At 41.4% G+C, this 20,385-nt stretch overlaps 1 long non-coding RNA gene across 1 annotated transcript in view; it reads right to left on the reverse strand.

The window, feature by feature from the left end:
* Window positions 1–20,313, reverse strand: part of LOC116821458 (uncharacterized) — a 59,374-nt gene extending 39,061 nt beyond the window's left edge. The window contains exon 1 of the long non-coding RNA XR_004372915.2: window positions 19,601–20,313. This is a non-coding gene — a long non-coding RNA (uncharacterized LOC116821458). The remainder of the gene's footprint in view (window positions 1–19,600) is intronic.
* Window positions 20,314–20,385: the final 72 nt, after the last annotated feature.

A 20,385-nucleotide genomic window follows, 5' to 3' on the forward strand; every position in this document is an offset into this window, starting at 1 on the left:
GGAACTATGGGATAGCTACAGGATAGCTACCCACAATGCAACACTCCAGAAATCAACGCTAGCCTCGGACCATGGACGCACACCACCAAATTAATGTTCTTAGTGTGGCCGCTGCACTCAACTTTATACAATCTGTTTTACAAAACCGGTTTATGTAAAATTGGAATAATCCCATAGTGTAGACATACCCTGAGTAAAGTATGAGTAAAGCATAAGGACCTCAATATTTACTCCAAGTACATAAACCCATGTGACGAAACCAATTAATTGATGCTTAGATGGGTCACCCAAATATATTCATTTCTCTATCTCCAACCTATTTTTTGTTTGTTTGTTTCTTTTTGGTTCTGGGTGAAAAAAAATGTGCTCATGTAATTAGGCATGCTGTTAAAATTCAAACACATAAACAGCAGAATTAAGAGTACATTGGTTACCACAGTTCTGGCATTTCCTAGCTTCTGAGCGCTTTGCTTTACAACCCTTAATAATGTTCTTTTCACACAGCTTTTTGGATGGATTATAGGTATTGATATATGTATGCAATACATAACAGCAAATCTTGGCAATATGTCCCAATTGCTTCAATACCAGAGGTTTGTAAAATTATGGTCCTTTATCCTCCTGTAGCAGGGTGCCTATCTATTATCTGATAAGCAATCTTTACTAGATATTGGACAGGAAAAAAAGAAATCCCAGGTTTAACAGCTCAAACAAAAATAAGATCAAAATAGTTAGGCAAAGTCCTCTGCGCACACACTATATCCTAATTATCAGCCTCTGATCTGAGCAGGTGTGTAGTGCAAAATCTCCCATGTTCAAGAGCAGAATGTTTCACCCCCACCTTCCCCCGCCCCCCACCTTCCCCTCTTCCCCCTGCAATAGCCTTCACTAAGCTTTCCTTTATTTCTGTTCCATACATTGGATCTTACCACCCAGCATAGGATATGTCCTCTGAAGAGTAGCCAGCTCCAACATCTTAGAAAAATCAAAGATCAGACCTCCTGAGTAAACAGTAAGAATACTGGTAATTTGTTAATAATGGATGAAAATAAATCGGGTGTCGTGTTCTGTTCGTAAAGGGCTAGACAGAAGGCCAGACTGTGTGCCTAAACAGGGGAGTAAGAGGAATTAAGACAACATTTGAAGCCTGTACACTGACAACCTGGATCTTGGATCAGTGAATGCAAGGTTAAAGGGGGTGTCGCATCTGCTGCTTTCTGCAGGTGGGAGGGAGTGATAGTGCCTTGTCTCTCCACTCCAGCATGCCAGCCCACAGACCTGGGCCAATACAGTACAGTGGTTGGCATAGCCCAGCAGCAAATTACTACCCTCCTGAAGCAAGGGAAGAGCAGGGAAGCAAGCCAATGATTTGTAGTTCACTCCCTGCATGCTCCTGGGCAGCACACCAATGGACTGTGGGACATAATCTAGCCCAAAATATTTAGCGGAGATAAAAATCAATCCATCAAAAGAATAAAATCACATACAGAGGAAAAGTTAAGAGAGGATCTGAGCAGGCATGCAAGTAGGGTGGTACCCGCCAGTCACAGTACCAGCAAGAGATTTTTAGTGGGTATGTGGTACCGGAAAGGCTTGGGGCTAGCCAGGGCTGTGCTCTGCTCTTTAAAGGAGCAGAAAGTGGCTAGGGAGGGCATTCATTCTTTAAACGGCTTTAACAGCACAAATACATATGCTAACAAACTTAAACAAACACTTTGTTTAAGTTTGTTAGCATACATATTGTTGGTTAGAAGTCCTCAAAAGGGGAGGGTTTGGGGGGGATGGAAGGTGTTTAAACAGTGTTTTTGATTCTGTTTCACCTCATTGATCTGAATTATCCATGGCATCCATACTGCATCACATCACGTCCAAATCATTAGAGGAATGCCTCTGCTAACACTGACCAGAGAATGTTTGGATTCTGATGTCAGCCCAGTTCTGCAGCTTGACAGGTATTAGCTGTTGTCCCCAGTGTACACAGAATTCTTCTTTGCAGCTAAACTAGTCTTACATGCATTCTGTTAATGGGAAATGCCTCATTTTCCAGCTTTGTGAGTGAGAGAACTATAAGTGAAGATTTTAATGCTGGACACTGACGGCCTTAAATCAGCTGCCTCAGGAATCTGCCAAGAACTTTGCTGATGTTCCTCATCTTAGCAAACGAGCTAAGACTTATCACACATCTGCCCACCTTTATTCGAATGAAGCGCCTTCTGATCTGACAGCTCAGGCATTGTCAGTTTCATCCAGAACAATTTACAAACTTGGAACCTAATCCTGTAAACCCTTAATCATTTGGTCAATCCCATTGAAGACAATGGGACAATTTGCATGACTATGGACCACTTTTGTGACTGCTAAGAATTTCAGGAGTATGTTCCTATAAAGGAAGTTGAATCCCCCATTGATTTGGGTACAATGCCATAAAGCAGTTCAGGATATAGTTGTACTTATAATTTGTCTTTTAATAAGTCATACATACGCTGAAATGGTTCCTCACCCAACTCCCATATTCCATATAAACAGACTGAATACTACATATGTGGGGGGAAAGTGAGTAGTTAAGCATATTGATGTTTGTATTTACAATAGGGGTGACAGAGAGGATGGGGAAAGCGTTGGGGCCCCAGGCTGGGGGCGGGGCAGGAAGGAGTCACATGGAGGGTCATGTGAGGAGGTCACATGCCCCACCCCTTGTGTCTCTCCCATGAGTGCAGTACCGGCAAGAAATGATTTCTACTTGCACCACTGAATCTGAGATGAGGAAGAGAAGAAAAAATGTTCTACCAAGCCCCCAAACTGGTGTTCTTCAGTTACAAACTGAACAAATGAGCTAAATTCGGTGCCACTGAAAAAATTACAAGCAAAGAGCCAGGTAACATCTCCCGACTGATAAAATGGTAGTGTTTGGCATAGCAGCCCTTACACGACCCATTAATTGCCATGCCTGGGGCTTGTGTTGAGGATAGAGTCAGGGAACAACACGTCCAGCTACCTTCTAGAACATACGAAGCAGTGAAAAATGGGAGGAAAAACCCTAGCAGCAAGGCTAATGCTCGTGTGGGCATTTGTCATGGTGACACTGATGGTACTGAAAGTCTTATATTGTAATGATTGGTTTACAATAAAAATTACTCCAAATGCTAGGTCAGAAACTATGATTCAGTCCATCAAATCACTGTCAGCTATAAATTAGGCTGACCATCCCTAGGCAATGTGGAACATAATTGGCTTTGCTCACTGCTTGTTTTATTTTTATCTGTTCTGTTCTGTTCAAGCCAAAGTATTTACTCACTTACTTTGGTGCAATCTGAGAGAAAGTTCACTGACTTGAAGAGTTACTCACTATTTACATTCAAGTTAAATGGGCATAATTCGGCCCAGCATTTACAAATTTTCCAGTAGGTATCTTTGGTTAAAATAAAGCTACTCAGAATTAAATAAAATAATAACAAAAAAAATATGAATTTGGTGGGAGTCTCCTGCTGAAACAACCTTTAAATTGCCAGGTCCTATGTTGTTTGGATTACATGTTATGCAGCTGGAGTTTGAGCAGAGGGGGAATCTTCTTGTTTCCTTTCTAATCTTTTGTATCTCAAATTAGCTTCAAAATCTGTTGTAACTGTTGAGGAGAGGGGAGAAAAGACACATATCTAACTCCTTCCACTTGCTAAGGACTGCTTCTTTTAACATCTGCAAGATGCAACATGACACCTTGATTTTGCACAAAGCTGTAATACACCATGGTAAGGTTATGATGTTGCAATAGCTTGAAATAACCTTTAGTAGATTTTAATGGTCATGCAAGCCACTTGAAACCAGGACTGTCATTTCCATCAGTAGGCAGCCTTCTTTAAGCCCCTGACCATATATTGTGTTCCTTTACTCTTTTGCAGTATATGAGGCCAAGAGTTTAGAGACTATATTTGCTTTCCTAGGTGCTCCCACAAAATACTTTCCAGCCCCTGCCCTGTCAGGGCACTATGACTCCTAAGGAGAAGAAATCCATAGAAAAAAAGAATATAGCCTAGATAACTTGCATAAGTTGGAGGGGAGGATGATGTATGTCACCCTGGACCCCATTGCTTAAGTATCCACTGTTCTGTGCACCTGCCCTGACTCTCCCTACCCCCAAACTAACTCTATAGCTTCTGGGAAGCCATCTTCAGGGTATGAGGAGCAAGGAACATGGATAAGGGAAGAGTGTTCATGGAGCATCACTCCACACACATGCAGAGCTAAAGGAAGAGATGATCTGACCTATATCTGTCTCAGCCCTCACACAGTGTATTATACAAAAGAATATGGGTGTGGATAATAGCCCATAGGAGTAAACACAGTTTGTTTAAATACATTAGCAAAAATCAAATAATGCAAAAAGGATGGATGAACAGCAGATACAAGTCAGTTATTAAGGAAATAAAGTAAAAATTCTTTATAAACTCGTTTTGTCTCAATTTTACATACACTAGCAGATGCTGAAAACATAAAGCCAGGAGCAAGAAGGTATTTTGCTAGAAAATTAAAGTATGCATTAATGATCCAGGTCTAGTGAGAGTGTGCATTATTATGACTGCACCATAGGCACAACTGTATGAAGCGTGCACACACACACACACACACACACACACACAAGCAAACAGAGTCATATACAAAGAAAGAAGCCTGTTTTGAGAATACCTGCTTTATTCCATTCAGTTTTTTTGGATAGATTGAACTGGAAATGGAGCAATTGTCTGCTAAAACTTGAAGTCCAGCTCACACAGTAGCTGTTGCTTTCTCTTCCTCCCAGTGCTGGGAATAGTTTGTGACTAATTCCGAAAGACTGCTGCTGCTCTGGGATCAGCCTTTTGAGCTCCTAAACCTAAATTGCTCTGCTAGCTCTAACCTTTTGAGGGTAACTGACCAACCTCAGCATGGGGAGGACAGGAGATGAAAGCACCATCTGGGTGAGCCTGCAGGCTTTTGCAGCAAACTGAACCTAGCATGATAATTATGGTGCAGTTTGATATTCACCAGTATTTTCAGAGGATGGAAAACCCATGTTCTCACTTTAAATTAAAATCAGCTTGCACAAAACAGTACTCTGGTGTTTGTGGTATATGTGTGTGCTCTTTCCTCACAGTTCTCTTGCTTAGGGTCCTGCAACATAAATAGTTGGCCACCCACAAAGCTGGAAGTGTAAACAGTGACTGTTTAATAGTGTCAATATTGTTAATTATTTTTCTGCAAGAGCAGAAAAAAGGGAAAAACACAAAGATCATCCGGGTTTCTCTATATAAATTGTGTGTGTGTGTGTGTGTGTGTGTGTGTGTTAATGACTAATTTATTCCTCTGTGCAAACAAACAGAAATGATGCAGTTTTAAAGATCTTCCAACAAATATAAATAGCACATCCATCATTCTGAACCTATATCGTGTGTTTGAGATTTTTGTAGTTTGGGACTATATTATTGCAAATATGTTTCAATTAGGTTTGCCATGATAAGGTTTTCATATGACTTTGTGTTTAGTATTTCAATGAAAGTCCTGTGGATTAGTGTCCCCTGAAATCTCTCTAAGCAGCTTTCCCTAAAACGAGCTTTCTATGGATAATTTCTAAAACTGCATGAGATAAAACATCAATTATTGCTATAAAAATAGAATTGCATTGTTTTGTGTAAGGCTAAGGTAATGTGCATTTAAAAATTTTATTATATGGTATTTAGAATGTTGATACATTAAAAAAATATATAAAGAAATTTGAGAGGTGACACTGTTTTAAATTGTAAAATGAAAACCAGAATGCAAAAGCCTATATCCTTTTCCTTTCTCTTTATATCAGTCCTGGTGGACCACATTCTCCACTGCTTTGTATAATTATTTACATATGTGCAAGCTGAGTGTAAAATGCTGCCATTCTGATGGAGAAGTGTTCACCTACTTTTCACAGGTGCAAGGCAGAGAAGAATTGGGAACGTGTGTGTGGCCATAGACTGTCTGCATTTTCCTGCTGCTTTCAGGAGTTTGCCTAATTTGGTTGTAGCTAAGGATATAGTTTCTGTGTGATTTTCAGGTATAACTTTTTTAACTGGACATTACTGAGTAGGTCCTGTGTGAGTATGAGGACAGGAGATCTGATTCTGACCTCACACCACCGTAAAACAGAAGTAACTTTACTGAAATGTGAAGTGGCTCTAATGTTAAACTACAGGGAGGGAAATTGCATGTACCCAACAAAAGGGCTGTCTGGCTTTGGACATCCTCACAAATGAATGTATTTTACATTCAACTTTTTTAACTAATTGACAAAAGGCTTCTGTCACCAAAGACAAAACTAACTGCCTGGATAAAGTTTAGTGGGTAGGAGACTGGACTTGGAGTTACAAGAGGAGGGTTCTATTCCCAGCTCTGCCAATGAGCTGCTTTGGCACCTTGGTCAAGTCACTTCACCTCTCCAGGCTTCTGGTTCGCCTTTGTCTGTCTTGTCTGTTTAGATTGTAGTCTTCAAGGTAGGGACCATCTCTTATAATGTGATTGCACAGAGCCTAGCATAATAGGGCCTTGCTCTTAGTTGGGATTCCTGTGGTAAAGAAAGTAACAAAAGACCTAAGCAGCTGTCATGGGCTGAAGCAGCTATACCTAAGCAGAGCCTAGCTAGAAACAGCAGCATTGAAAGAATACCTAACAGGGAGACACTATACATGTATAGAAGATATTCTGATAGTTATATATTCATGTGGCTTTACTAGAGATGTTGCTAAACTGGAAATTAATAACAAAATAATTGCTCTTGAAACTAATGAGCTTTGAGGTTTAAAAAACTGGTGAGAGACCAGAATCAGGCCCTGGGTGATCTCGCGTATGAATACAGTGCCAGAATTTTTAGCACAAAAGAGGATGACCATATATGCATTCACATAGATATTTATTTAAATTGAACGCTTTCTGGGGGCAGGGATTGCCTTTCCTGTTCCATGTTTAAAAAGAATCTAGCACAACAGAACCCTGGTCCATAACTGGGGCTCTTTGGCATTTCTATAATATACAATCAATCATCATGGCAAACTATTTCCTTACTCCAAGTTGGCCTCTGCAGGTGGGTGCTGCAGATTGCCTGTTGCAAGAGATAATTGGCTTACATTAATTTTCACTCATTTTGTAAAACAGAACAAACACAGTTAATATAGCAAAATATAATGGACACTGAATTTTCCCAGTTCTACAACATATCTTCTGGCTTGAAACAGAGCAAGTATTATCATTGTACTGGTTGTAGTCTAGCAGGGTGAGATCAGGCCAGCCTATGTTGAGTAGCACCTCCATAATCAGTAAGCTGTCTTGGTTCCTCAATCAGACTATTCAAGGAGTAAGGGGCTATTCAATGTGAGTAAGAGTGGTAGAGTCTGCCCCAGAGTCCTTTCAAAATATAACAGATATCATGTTCGCTGACTGTTCAGAGGACAGTTCTGATATATTTATGCTCTTATATTTTAAAATAATATCTGGTCATTTCATTTACGATTCCATTGTATGTTTTATTTACACTGTTCCTCAGCAGTGTTCCTGTTAAACCTTTGACAGTGGAAGACATAGTATGTTATTTGATGCTTGGGCATTGTATACCCCATAAACTAATGAATTATATACAATTTATTCCTTGGATTTTGAGACTACTTAAATCAACAGATAATGGGAAAATTCATTTCTCTTTTAGAATAGCTAATAAATAATACATCAAAAGTATTTGTGCAATTTTGAGTTTGTTAAAACTTTTATAATACAGCATAGCAATGTTTTTCATATATTAAGAAGGCAGAGTTTTTTGTTTATCTTCAGAGTTACCAACAATTATGATTCTGTTGCAAGTCTTATGATATTTGGTACTTTTCTTAGAGCCCCAGCTCTTGGAATCAGGTTATTACATAAGCATTTAGCTTTCATTTTTTTTTAATGTAAGTTTCTAGCCTTATGGTTGCAGAGAAAAATTTGCAAATGTGAACCCTAAAGCTCAAAAACCAGAAGGCACTTAAACTTTTCTTTGCAACCATAAGGGCTAGAAATGTACATTTTATATATTTGAAGATTTTAAAGCCAATCTCAGGATTCTGGAGGGATTTGAATCATGATTTTTTAATGCTTGTGGTTTGGTGTACTGTATTATTTTTTAATGTCATTGTATCTACTTACACTCTGTACCTATTTTTCATGCAAAGTTCCTATTAATTTTTATGGGAATTTTGCATTTGTAAAGATGGAATGTGAGGTCATGTACATTTCATTCCTTAATGTATAGTGAATGATGACTGCTGAGAGTGACAAACACTGGGCCTGATCCTCCATTTGTACTCATCTTCTCATTAAATTCAATGGGAATTTTGGGAGCAAAAAGAATATAAGATCTGACCCCTTTCCCTCTCCCCACAAAAAAAAAACAAAAACAAAAACAAAAAAAAAACCCACCATCAGACAGTAGAGGAGAATTCAGTATTACTGGCTACTGCTTGTAGCATATGGATATATGGACAAAATATTAAATGCAAGATTCAGTGAGACTGGAAAGATCAGAGTTGAAAATATTTGATATTTTCCACCCAAAATCTTAGAACAAACTTTTTTGGTATCTGGTGAAAATTAGTGCAGATTATAGGTATGTCATTTAAAATCTTTTTTTTTTGTTGTTATTTTTTTTTTTTTTTTTTTTTTTTTTACTTCCTTTGGCATTATGAAAGAAGTCATTCTTTTCTTCCATGATAGAGTTTCTTTCAATGAACATGTCCATTTAGGGAAGTTCATGAATCAAAAGAATGGTTGCTCTTAACAGAATTTCAAGTTATATATTATTTAAAATGTCAAAAGACCAAGTAAATTAGTAAGCAAATACATTGACTACTTGAATAAATCAAAAACAGTTTTTCTCCAGAATCCTCCAATTTGTATTAATTTAAAGGACCTTCTCTGAGACAAGAAAGCAGGAAATTATTGCCTTTAGGTTTAAAAATATTGTATCTAAAGCATGATCATGTATTTAGCCATTGACTGCTAGAAATCTGAATACTGTGCTGACTATTGTCAAATATTAGATGATATTCAAGGTCCTAAGCACTGATTCTTCACTCTTTTACCCATTTTTACACCAACAGAACTCCTTTGACTTAAATTACTTCTGTACAAGTTAGGTCAGAATCAGCAAACCTCTCTGATTTCCAAAACCTTAATGAAATGAATTGATTTAACGTCTGATCAGATACTACTGCTTCTGTATTCAAGATCAGACTCTATTATAGCAGCTGTATCATTAAGAATAAGAGAGGAGGGTGAGACTTGCAGGAGAAGGTGATATGAGCATCTGGCCCATGACCTTCTGTGAGAGATTACAGAGACTATTCATCTGGCTGCTTTTGGCATGAAATATAAAGCCCACATCTACATCCTAGCTTTTAATAACTGCAAAGAGTATCTAAGTCTAGCATGCGTCTGATGAAGTGGGCATTCTCCCACAAAAGCTTATGCTCCAATACATCTATTAGTCTTTAAGGTGTCACAGGACTCTTTGTTGCTTTTTACAGATCCAGACTAACATGGCTATACCTCTGATACCTAAGTCTAACAGAAGATTCTAAGAGAAAGAAGAAAGAGAAATGGAAGAAGAGGGAAAGAGGGTAACTCTTATAACTTGGCCTTATTGAAGTCAAGGGTGAAGCGCCAACTGACTTCAGTGAGGCTACAATTTCAGCTATATGCAGGGAGAAAGGAGGAGCATGTGATGGTACCTCCCATAAGGCTTTATGGAAATATGCTTAGAATGTGTTTTATGCTACATATGCCATGTAACATATCTCAAAGGTTATGATCTACTGAATGTATTAATCCTATTTGCATGTATCATTTTTGTATTCAAAGTTATGAATGTTGGCTGTGTACTGGCTTGATTTCTAAATAACCTTAGTAGAGCATTTGGTCAGTTCCTGGAGAAAGGAATGTTAAAATTAAGTACCTAATCAAGAAACACTTAAAGGACAATGGATCTTGGAATGCTCCAATCCACATAAGAAGTCTACTTGAGGACATTCAAGATAGCTGTAGTGGGGTGGCTGCCCTGCTCCCAGAAAGTGTGGGCTGTAGCAGGCCAGGGCACTTGAGCAGACAGGAAGCCAATTAGAGAAGGGCTTATTGTGAGCCAATCAGGGCCCAGTTTGGAGATAGCCAATCAGGGCCAGGCTCAGCCCTATAAGAAGGCTGCCCAGGAAAGGAGCAGTCAGTCTGTCCCAGGCCTTTGGGAGGGGGTTAGTCTCCAAGGGTGGGAGACTAGCACTGTGGACAGTGCAGTGCTGGCCAGGCTCGAGGAGCAAAAGGGAGCTCTAGCCTAGAGCCTGCCAGGCTGCTGGCACTGAAGGGAAGGGCCTAGCAGGTGCAAGGGGCTGTAGGGGAAGCAGCTAAGGGAATCAGACAGATAAGGGGAGAGAAGGAGGACAACAAGACTGCTGCCAGAGGGTCCCTGGGCCAGGACCCAGAGTAGAGGGTGAGCCTGGGTCCACCCTTTCCCCCTTGCAGTACACCCAGCCATTGGCTATAGGGAGTGGCAATTATAGACTATGCCAGATCCCTGATGAGAGGGATTAGACTCAGAGGGTGTGGTTGGACATGGTGGCTGGGGTGTAGGACTGCTGATCACCCCACCGGAAAGGGATGTGGATGGTCTAAGGGTCACTGCTGGAGGGCAGTAGTCTCGGAAAAGGACGCTGGGAGCAACGTGGGTCCATAGGCCAACCGAGGGCGGAATGATGAATGGGACACCACTAGGAGGAGGTGCTCCACTGGACAGAGCTAATTCTCAGAGACAACCAGCAGGAGGCTCCAGTTGGTGAGTCACAGCACTGTTACAACTGCATGTAAACAATGGGAGCTACCTGTAAAAACTGAGTCATGCATGGACATGGGACCAAGGCCAGCTTTATGCTGATTCCACCGATTCCCCGGAATCAGGCTCCACACTGAAGAGGACCCTGTGCCTGAGGAGGCCCTGCTCTGGGAGTCTTCAGTGGCTTTTCAGCGGAGGGGGATCCTTTGGTGCTGCAGAAGACCTAGAGTGGACCCCCCTGCTGCCAAAATGCCACTGAAGTCCCAGACCGCTGCCGAGTATTCCAATTGGGCCCTGTGGGTCATAAAGCCAGCCCTGCATGTGACTTGCCCAAGTGACTCCTAAACTCCATCTTGGCGCTGGACTTTGCATACAAGTGAGGAGGGGGTCTCCACCCACGAGAGAGTTTATTTAAACCCCTGGGAGACCTCTCCATTTTGTCTTCAGCTGGCTAAAGAGAGAGCATCTCCACCCCTAAGAATACTTGGAAGAAACTGGAACAAAGGGCAGTAACTACAGGGGGTGTGAGTGATTGCTGGACCCAAGCTAAAAGGAGATTAGTCTGTAAAAGGGAGCATTCTGGAACTGGTGAAGATCTTATCTGTAGTCAGTTTGATTAGACAGAGATTTGCACATTTTTTTTATTTTGCTTGGTGAGTTGCTTTGTTCTGTCTGTTACTACTTGGAATCACTTAAATCCTACTTTCTGTATTTAATTTTTACTTATTAATTAACCCAGAGTATGTATTAATACTTGGGGGGCAAACAGCTATGCATATCTCTCTATCAGTGTTATAGAGGGTGAACAATTTATGAGTTTACCCTGTACAAGCTTTATATAAGGTAAAATGGATTTATTTGGGTTTAGACCCCATTGGGAGTTGGGCATCTCCAGGTTAAAGACAATAACACTTCTATTAGCTGCTTTCCGGTAAACCTGCAGCTTTGGGGCAAGTAATTCAGACCCTGGGTCTGTGTTGGAGCAGATGGGAGTGTCTGGCTCAGCAAAATAGGGTGCTGGAGTCCTGAGCTGGCAGGGAAAGCAGAGGTAGAAGTAATCTTGGCACATTGGGTGGCAGCTCCCAGGAGGGTTTCTATGATCCAATCCATCACAGAGAGAATGTGTTTAATCTAGTTCTTTAGTCTAGTTGCTGACTTTAGATAGTTTTACTAAGTAGTTCAGACACCATGGTGATTAACATGATATAAACACATAGATAATATAGATAGCTGGCCAAATAAGTGTTTTCTCACAATCATCCCATGCAATATACAGCATATGTTGGTTTGTTTTATGCCATGTACTCCAATGAGCATTTGAAAAAATGTCAGTTTGGCCACTGGCCAACTGGTCATTTGATCAACTGCTTATGGATCTGATATTGTACCCCTGAAAAAAAATAGGAATTTTGCCATTAACTTCATTGGGAGTAGGATCAGGACTGATCAAAGTAGCAATTCCCCACATGGTAGCAATCCCTTGGAGTTTGAGGATAATCGTCTTCCAATAAAATGATTGCTGGTTATCGCTGGTGGATTGGCAGGTGACAAATGAGACCTATCCGGGATCAACAGACCTTGTCACAGTAGGGGCAGACATTTCCCAGTGGAAGGGGTAAATCTGGATTGTTAAATTGGGTTGCATCCCAATTCTTTCCTCCTTTCCTTTTCCAAATAGAGCTTATCTTTTCATATGAGCAGCATCTTTCTTCACACAGTAGTCAGCAAGACGGAAGCAGCTTCTATCAGTATACTTTGTAAAATGATTCGTGTTATGGCATAATGCTGGTGAATTGCCATGACATGGTCTGTTCATGCTGATGTTTCTAATTCTGGCAACTCTAATGCCATTAACTGATGCCTCGCAAATCTGTACTCTTGGCAATCACTATCTTCACATACTCAAATGAAGTAAAGAAAGTGGCATACACAAAAGACAGATCTACTGGTGAAAAGCACACTAACACTAGTAGTTGCAAATGGAAATTACCACACATAAAATAGATACTTGTAGAAATAATCTGATATTACATGAGTACCCTGGGATGTTGGATGAAATCTTCTACTTGGAGGAATCTGAAGATAATATTCCATTTTGCCTTAAGATCTTAGCACATGAGCAGGGCAGTAGATCTCATTTTAAATCTTCTTCTTCTTGCCACTTAGATATCAGGTCAGTGGTTCTTGCTGTAGAAGGAATTTCCAAATCTACATTCTTCCTTCACATCTAGGGTGGCCAGATAGCAAGGAGAGGGGAGGGAGGTAATAAGTACCTATATAAGACAAAGTCCCAAATATTGGGACTGTCCCTAAAAAATTGGGACAGCTGGTCACCATATTCACATCATCAGTATTCACCGTAATTCAATATATTAGAATCTGTATTTGTGTTGCAGGGATTTAAGACTGCCCTGCTTTGGCTTCACCAAAGAAGATGCAGTACTTTGGCACCAATGTGGTTGCAGTTGACATGCTGCAGAAATCTCTATCTGGAGCATAAAAGCATCTGAAGAAGCCACATTTCTATATTATAACAGAGCTAGTTCTTTATTTCTGGGAACACCCTAAGTGAATTATTCAGCTTTTGATACATGCATGAAATTCTCGTTGCTGTCACAGGGAATTGTGCATCATAACTATGGCTGCATATTACCCTAATAAAGGTAAATGAGAAAGTCACACAAATTGAAGGGTGACATTGGCCAAATAAATATTTGGACACTTTAAAAACTGTGGGTTGTATGCTGAAGTGGAAACAAGTAATTTATCTAATATAACAGAGAAAATGGTCAAGACTATTGTACCATTAGTTAAAAATTGCCCCTGAAAGGTTCACTAGTTCTGGATTTTATATATTATGTGCCATGTATCTGACTGTGTTAGCTAATTTTGTATACCTAACTCTTTCTTTTGTTTACTTTATTTTTGTTTTTATATAAAATATAAATACAAAACAAAACATGTATAAATACATACACAAGATGGAAGTAGCATATGAATAACAAAATTCAACATTCACTATTTGCAAAACATGGAAGAAACATGACAAACAAGCAAACAACCCCCTGAACCCATAGAGGTCATGCAGGGTATTTAATTATTAAAGTGACTAGATAGATAAATGCAAACATAACCAATAAGTGTTGGGGACCGATATACACTCTACTATAAAAGTGTGTGACCAGACATGCTCATATTTTTCCAATTATTTCTATTAGACGGTGTCTTTTTTTCTTCCCGCCCCCCCCTCATTAATGCAGTAGTAGAGAGCTCACTAAGCCAGTCTGTGTATGAGGAAGGAATTGCAGATTTCCATTTTCTCAGAATAACTCCTTTGGCTATTAATTAGTTACTGCAATCCATTTCTTAACGTTATCTGGTAATACCATCTCCTCCAGCACTCAGAAGATACACAAGCTTGGAGAAGGAAAGATATTGACACAAACTTTTTGAGAGAATATGGTGTTTCAGAACACATGTATCTTTTGACGGGTATAGAGGATGTGCAAAAGATTGGCATGTGGCCTCTTTCTCAAAAATGATATTGCATTAAATAACATTTTGCATTCATAATTTAACAGTGTTTACTGTTCAGTTTGAATCCTCAGCATTTTCCCCTCTTACTCAGCTTATTTTAATAGTCACACATACCTTCAAATACTTGCAGTAAACTATCCCTATGGCTGTTACTGATTTCATGTAATTTGTCTAAAGGTCCTTTTGTGTGAGGGTTTTTCTATGTAAAATACATGAAAGTTGTCCTTAAACTCAACATAAATTAGTTTAGGACCAATTCATTAGTAGGTAATGTGTGGTAACATATTTCTGTATCTTTAATCTCATGTAACAGAAGTACACTGCATGTCATTCTGCTATATTAGTTACGATGGATCTACCATGGAAAACTGGAAATGTTACTCTGTAGGGTAATGTGTAATTATTTGTTAATAACTGAATCATATAATTATAAAAATTATGGCTTGGATTTTCAAATGGCCCATAGGGAACTAAGTGCCCAAATCCTAAAGAATGTCCATGCAGCTGATACCTAACTCCCTTAGAAAATCTCAAATTTATACATATTATGTATCATAAATATCATGTGTTCACAAATATTTAGATAATTAAACTAATCTGTGATTGGATTTATAAATCCAATGTCAACCTAGATATCTGTACTGTAGAGTGCAAAGGAAGCCTTCAGTTGAACAAGGCTGTATAATCTTAATTTAGGGCCTTACCCAACTCCTATTGAAATCAGTAGAAAGATTCCCTTTAATTTCAGTGGAAGTTGAATTGGGTTCATAAGGTCCAGTTTTTCTCACCTTGAAGTCAGTGGGAATATTTACATTGACTTCAGTGAGTTCCGAACTGGAGGATTCAGTCCTTTGTGTCTGACCATATATGTCCCACCACCAGTAGCACAGTTCATTTCCACTTTAAATTGATTTGACATGTTGATATAGTACCAAGGAGATCTTGGTTTCTAAATTAGTATTAGACCAGTTTGACTCAGTTTCTAGGTTTAAATGTTCTTTCCTACAGCAGGGTGGATAAATCCCATTGGCTAAATTTTTTTCCATCTGATAAATGAACTAAATCATGTTGAAAAAACAAGTTTATACTGTGCAAAATGATGAATTAACATGTTACGCCAAAAAAATACTGTATTGTAATTCTTTTTCAAGAATGTCTCAGTCTAAACTGTCTATACATACCCTAAACCAGTTTTTCCTCCTTAGGAAACAAAATCTATTTTAACTACATTTGTCTTAACAGAACAGACAAAGTGGTATCTTACAGGGCAAATGGATGGCTCAGTAATGGACTAGTAATAGGATTTGAAGCCTTCTACCTCTTCCTCACTGGTTTGAATTTAGCTCAGGCCTATAGTCACTAATGACATTATCACATGGTTCCTATCTTGTGGCCTGGGAAAAGCAGGGGTGGCCTCCATCTAGGAATTCCTCCTTGCATCTGAACTCATTAAAAGTCATGCCATTATATTTCAGTGGGAGAGGGATCTGGCCCTAAGCTCCTAATGGAAAGATATCCACAGCACAAAATCACCATGGCACTGACTGACACCTTTGTTAGCATTCTCAAGATTGAACCCCAAAACTGAGTGGACATAGAGTAAAGTATGCTCTTACTCCCAGAACTAGGTCCCTCCAGGGAATGTAGAAGCACACTGGATGGCTTAGGGAAGATTGCACTGTCCCTGTGGTACCTGGTCTGTGGATCTCCAAGTCTGTCCAGCTGATATCTTTCCCAAGCACTTTTACATGTGGTATTTGCTTCACAAATTAATCAGCTTCACAGCCCACTTGTGTCTTTTTTTCACCTCCTCCCACTTGGATACCGCATGTTCACTTGGACTGATGAATCTCTTCTCAGTACTGCTCCCACTCTATGTCCTCTCTATGCAGACTGTGCCTGTGTAGGATGCATGCCACGTGTGGTTATATAGCGATTATTAAAAAGAAATTCATAAAGACCCTGAAACACTGCATGTGCTTATTATGGCTGTTCGTAAACTACTGCTAAATAAAGATCAACAACATTCTTGCAAAGCCTAAGCTGTAGTGCTGGGTTTCCAAAATATAGAGAAAACTAGAAAGCAGCTCTTGTATATGATAGTTACAGCAGCCATGAGTTTCCCTTGTCCTTGCACTATTTATTGAGTTCACCCTGGCCATAGCTTGCTGGAAGCAGAGGAGACTATTAAACCTCCAAATATTTCTTTCTAGTCAGGCGGAGAAGGCTTGGTAGAAAGCTCCCTCTTTCTCCCAACCATTGTCATTTATGTAGTTGTAGGGGATCTATTAAAAAGGCAAGGAGCTGGTTTACACTGCAGATTGAACGAAGCACTCAATGACTGCATTAGAATGACTGCAGTGGGGGAAATGGTCGCCTCCAGTGGAAATGTAATGTTGCAATGGTACTTTTCAAAAAGGTGCAATCATTGTTCAAGTGCCCTTGTCTCATTTGTCACAAAAGTTGTCCACGGTTTCTTTTTTTTTTTTACTTTTTACCTGCTACAGCTAAGGAGGAAGAATGCGCTGCAAATAGATGGAAGGACATCCATCAACCTCCACACACATCAGATGCGCCTTAGCTGAATCTATAGCCCTAGGACTGGGTTCGGTTTTGCAAGGAAGCAGCTCGTTTACAAGTCAAAATACTAAAAAGGTATAAAGTCCCAGACCAGGCAACATCGCTCTGCCATATGCTCCTGAGTCCTGCCAATCATTTAACACGGATCTTGTGCTGAGCGGATTGTATGTCGACCAAACAAGCTGAAACGTAAAAGCATTTCTGCCTTTCTTTGCTTGGGCTGAGATGTTTATGAAATGACCTCTCGGCGATTTCCATTTTCCTATGTTGAAGGAGGGAAGGTTGAAATTCTGGGGGGCGGGGTAGGGGTTTCCTTGTTTCTAGTTCATCCGAGAGGTCGCTCTCACTATGCTGGAACAGGAGCTAAACACGGATCTGGTGAGTACGATTCCGATCTCAGACAAGAAGTTCTCCTTTTTCATAACAATCTCTCTCGCACAGGCTAGTCACAGCCACTGGTAAATAACATCGTATCCCCTCCCGGTTAATTCGTGGCCAATAAATAGCACTTTTGAAGCAGCTCTGCCTTGAGAGACGTCTCTATCTCCCTTCTAAGGAATCTCCCCTCCCTCCTTGAAGATCCCCCTTGCCAAGCAGCTCGGAGTTGTTACCTGAGAGGCTGCTCGATTGCCATCCTTAGCCTTGCGGTTTGACTGCAGTACCCTGCATCGAAATTGCAGACTTTTAGCATCTAGAACCCTAAGGATTGTCCTCTCCTCCTCCCCCGCGTGCCATTTCGCCGCCTGGCTAATGCTGGGATAAAGCTGCTGTATTCCCCCTCCCCCTCCCCCCCCGCGGGACACGGGTAAAGGATACAGTGGGGCTGAAGGGAGATATCCCACCTCCAGTGGACTCAGAGAGGATCCAGGCAGGGATTGCACTGTGTGACATCCTATCAGAAAGGGAAAAAAGACATGCAGGAGGAGCAGCCCACCGCTAAACTCCTGGGGACCAAATCCTTTACTGCTGCATCCGAGAGGACTCCGATTTAAAATAAAAAGAGGTGTCCTTGGAAGCTTTGATCCGACAGCGACTGAGTCTGGGAAGATTAGGCTCACAGGGCTCTGTATTGTGATACTGTAGGTGCCATGCAATGCTTTTCTATTTGTATTCAACCAACATCCCCCCCTCCCCGCCCCCACTTTCCCAATTCATCTGCAAAACTTAAAGGTAGAACCACTTAAACGGATTACAAGCCTTATTCAGTGCCATTGCTGAAAGTTGCTGGCCGGGGGGGAGTGAAAGTACAAGGTTATGGCATTAGGGATGTAATACATCTTAAAGAGTTCGCCTGACGTCGCCTAGCCATTCAGAGCAAATCTCGGTGAGCTTTTAGCACTCCGCATGGATCGGTATTAACCGCGATCGTTTGCTACTTTCCTAATGAGAATCATTAGCGCAGGATAACTTCGCCTGGTTGCAGTGTTCGGGACTTGCAAGCTGCCTGCGAAAAGATCTATTGACATGGCAACTTGGTGTGGGCAAAAATACAGACCTTTTGTGAATGTATTTCAAACCCCAGTGCGTTGCTAAGGCAGCTGCGAAAGAGAAACCCCGGCAAGAAAAACAGAAATTCTCAGACAATCTGCTTCGGTATTTCTTCCCTCTCATTTCTTTAGAGATCCAATAAAACTGTTTTCACTTCCCTACTCTGCCCCCTCCCCCAACCTTTTTAGAAGTCTCAAGTGCATTTCGCCTGACGGCACCAAATTTTGCTTCTGCAAATGAATGATGCAGCATTTTAATTAGCAAGTAGTGCTGCTTCCACACTGAAATGTTTGACGAGCCCTTGGGATGTTTAAAATCATATGGGGAATGTTACTGATCCGACGGGTATGGGAAGCGGGCAGGGAGAAAGGAAGAGGTGGTAAAGGAATATGGATGTTCCTATTAACAGAGTGGGCACTAGGGACTATCTGGGAGTCAACAGGGAGTGATCTGTGCTCCTGACAGCTAGGCTTTTTCCCTACTAACTTTTTGATACCAACCTGCTGCCTCTTCAAGGATTTCAGTCAAGCCTCTCTCCACCCAAACATTTGGAGCGGAGAGGGGGACTGTTAGAATAGCAGTGTTAAAGGTTTGGTTTAAGGCTGCTGTGACTCTCTGCACCTAGGGGCTTATGGTTTCCAGAAGGGATGGTAGATCCGCCCCTGCTTGGAGGCTCGCTTCCAGCTCCTAGCAGAGGTGGGGTGGTGGATGCCAGACTGCCACGTCCATTTAAAGTTAGGGAGCGAGCCCCTTTCCTGGTGAATGTAGAGTGTGTCTGCCATGCATGTCGTAGTGAAAAAAAATCAGCCTGTTCAATAAAGCGTACGGACCATATTGAATCTCCCTACACGAACTACCTTGACCAGCGCTAAACAAAAATCTGAATTTGAGTTTTGAAATGCACAGAAAGGGACTGAGACGTGTATTACTGACCCAATAGCCCCTCTGTTGCTTAAAAAATCTTCGCCCTGACAACCGATCTTGGCAGCTAAATTTAAGCCAAGGGTAAATTTGGACAGACTCTCGAGTCTCAGCTGCAGGACGCTCCCTCCAGCGACCTGCTACCGGCTGGCAGCTCTTCACTAACAAATAATCTACTCCCGCCCACACAGTGTCACTTTCCTTCGCCCCGGTTTCTCAACAAAACTGTATTACCTTCTTGCTGCCTCTGTCGTGAAAAGATGTCAGCTGAGTTGTATTCTCTTCCCGGATCCCGTCAGTATCGGGCATGGTTTTCTTTTCGGGCACACGCCACACACACAAAGCCAGACCGAAAAATCGTGCGGCGATTAAGGAGTTAAATCCTCCTCTTCGCTTTTGATGCCTTGCTCGGTGACAGAATGCAAAATGTGCCGTTGTTACCCAAGTGATTCCGGGTCTTTTCCCAGCCATTTGCCTTGCCTCCTTTTAAAGCTGGAAGCGAACAGGAGGCTGTTGGATCCTGGGGAAGATTGAAGGCTCGAGCTGCAGCACGACAATCAAAAAAAGGGGCGCTCGTGGTGCAAAGGGATCAAAGAGAGCGAGGAAATGCGAGGAGAGAGGAACCACCTTGTTCAAGTCACCCAGGCTGGGCTTGCTGGGCTTCCCGAGCTCTCACGTTGGGACACCCAGGTGTGATGATGGAGAGCGGCTATCTACGGCTCCGCATCAACTAATCTATTGGCTTTGCAGCAGTGTCTGTGCGCGCAGAGGAACCTGTCTGGGGGCAGCTGGCCTGAGATACATTTCTCCCGATGATCTACCCGCGACGCGAGCGCCTTGATGGAATTTGCAGTCGGCAATCGGGGGATCTTTTTCCTTGAGAGTTGGGGTGAGGGGACTGTGGCTCGTTTCTGGAGGCTGCTCCTTCCTTCCTCGTTCTTCTAGGCTTTCCCCAGTCTATTTCCCACTCCTCTCCCACCCCACCTTACCATCCCCCCCCCCAAGAAAAAAAAACCTGT

The sequence above is a fragment of the Chelonoidis abingdonii genome, chromosome 8 (genome assembly GCF_003597395.2).
Source record: "Chelonoidis abingdonii isolate Lonesome George chromosome 8, CheloAbing_2.0, whole genome shotgun sequence".
Classification (NCBI taxonomy): Eukaryota; Metazoa; Chordata; order Testudines; family Testudinidae; genus Chelonoidis; species Chelonoidis abingdonii.